A 2,813-nucleotide genomic window follows, 5' to 3' on the forward strand; every position below is an offset into this window, starting at 1 on the left:
AAAACTCTCGACAACCTTACAATTCAACATACTATCCCCTACTTAGGAGAAAACTAAACTAAGGCCAACATGAAAACAACATAGAAACATCAACAAGACATTCACAACTATAAGGCACTATCACATACCGATACTTTCATCTAGATTAGCTCATTTGTCCTTGTTAGCTTGAAGCACATAGAAATGATTCTTCCTTGGAGCATTAGGATCCGGCCATCAAGAGAAGCTTCTTTCGCCTTCCTTCATCTAGCTGTAAGAGTAGGACAGTCTTTCACTTGGTGATCATTCTTTCCACAACCATAGCACCCACTAGTACCGGCTAAGCACTTCCCATGAAGGTCCACTACCTCTCACTTGGTTAACCTTAGGAGTGCTTAAAGAATCTTGATTTGGAGCTCTCTTCTTGAACCAAGGTTGACCTTGCTCATCGGATCTACATCTCTTCTACTCCCTATTCTTCCTTTTGAGTTTTGACTGCTCAAGAGATTGAGCATACACCATGAATCTAGAAATGTTCATATCATCATGGAGTATCGTTGTACGACACTCTTCCTCAACTACTCATCTCATAGCTAGGGTTATACACCATGGGTAAATTTCAAGGAGTACTCTTGAACATTCATGTTACCTTGCCTAAGGTTGATAAATTCACCTACCTTAACCTCTCTCTTCTCACGGGAAAAGTACCTACCAATGAATAATTCCTTAAACAACTCCCATTCTATGGGACCCGCTCCAACCGGCCTATTGGGCTTCTGATGTTTATGTAATCAAGACACAAATTTCGATGCAAGTGTCTACGATCATACAATAGTTTAGTAACTCAACCAAGGGTTGGGATCTAAAATGACCCAAAAAGTTCTTAAAAATGTGCTTCGGAAGTTACCGGAAACTTGTTTAGCTATATATAAAAAAATCCGTTTCATTTTTCAAAAATCCAACTTCATATTCTTGTTTAGGGGATCAAATTGAGTGGGAAATGGGTCTAACCCAAATTTTAGAGCAACCATATCAAAATCCGAAATTTCCAAGTGAAGCCTTTTCGAGGGTCTACTTTGGAGGGTCATATCTCCTAGCACACAAATTATTGGGTGGCCAATAACATATCCATGGAAATCCCTTTGAGTTATCTACCTAACGCACTTTGTTTCACCTCATTCGGAGTTTGGACGAAGAAGTTATCCCCATTTTCGTAAAATCTGTCTGGCAGGAAAGGCAATTTCCAATGAGCGTTTTTACTGTTCACCCGCCTCATTTTTTTTCTAAGTGTTGGACCATTTTTCCAAAGGACATATGTTATTTCCTATATACCATTAGTTCAATTCCCATCTCTAAAACATTTCCCAAAACAACTCTCCCATACTTAGACACATTTTCTCTCAAGTTCTCTCAAGAACCCTAATCCAAAACCTTCCTCAAGATTGAAGAGACTCTTGCTCCAAGTTCCAAGCTTCCATTGAAGACACTCTCAAAACCTTCATAAAAACTCAAGGTATGTGGTGTTGAACTCATGGGTCCTTCCACCCATAGTGCCTAGACTCTATTCTACTCACTAATTCATGGTTTAAGTTAAGATTCATAAATTAGTCTTGTTCTTTGTAATAATTTCCTGCACATTGAATTTTAAACATGAAAAGTGATTGTTTTGAGCATGTTGTGACTCTAGAACTTGAACCTAAATTTGGAATGGATGTGGAGATTTTCATGTGGTATTGTGGGTGTTAAAAAGGTGTTGTTGTAGGTTGTTCACTGGTTTGGCTGCATAATTACTACCCTATTTTCCATGCTCTTTGATTCCATTACATGCCTTCAAGGTGTTTGACAAAATGTCCAACTATGGAGAATTGATGAATCGATGCTTTAAAGCTTGAGTTATGAGATGTATGGAAATCCAGAGATGTGTTGATGACAAACTAAGCTTGTGTATATGTTCATTCCATACGTGAGATTGCATTAGAGCCTAATGGGAATTTCCTATATAAAGTGTTGCATGACCATGCCCGATCCGGGGGAAAAGAACATCAACCATGTGAGAGGTTTATATCTTACCACCTAGGATGCTTGGGGTGTGACCAACATCAACCATGTGAGAGGTTTATATCTCACCACCTAGGATGCTTGGGGTGTGACCAACATCAACCATGTGAGAGGTTTATACCTTGCCACCAGGGTGTCCGGGTGTGAACGGCATCCCCCATCCTAAGTTGGGGTTATAGATTGGTTGGATCATGCATACACATATGATATCTACTATTAATATAGATTTACTTAAACATGTTTTGACTTCACTTTGATCATGCATCCTCATATTGTTGTTCATAATACCTATGAAACTATTTCTTGTATTTCGATTGTGTCTTTGTGTATTGTTGTGTTGCACCTCGCATACTTAGTACATTCCAAGTACTAACGCATATTTTGCCTACATGATGTCACCATGTAGGGACCGGAGCTACTCTTGATCCTTCTCTCCATTCACGTGGCTAGTACGGTGCTTATCCGAGTTGTTGGTGAGTCCTCAATGATTCGAGGGCTATGTTATGTTTCCTACTCCTATGTTTTGAGACTTTAGCTTGCAATTGTATTTTGACTATGAGGGGAGCCGGTAGTATGTCATGGCCCCGTCCTATCTATGTATGTAGAGGTGTGCGTTGGACAAGTATTTTGTAAATGAACTTGACTCTTGTTCTATGATGTCATTTTGAAATGGTTTGCCCTTAGTCCCTATTTCCCGTTAAATAAATGTTGAATGTACTTCCGCGACCGATGAAGTGTGATGACAAGTTTGAGAGGATTGTTTGGGGTTCCTTCGG

The sequence above is a fragment of the Solanum verrucosum genome, unplaced genomic scaffold, assembly GCF_900185275.1.
Source record: "Solanum verrucosum unplaced genomic scaffold, falcon-dt-bn FXZP01000210.1, whole genome shotgun sequence".
Classification (NCBI taxonomy): domain Eukaryota; kingdom Viridiplantae; phylum Streptophyta; class Magnoliopsida; order Solanales; family Solanaceae; genus Solanum; species Solanum verrucosum.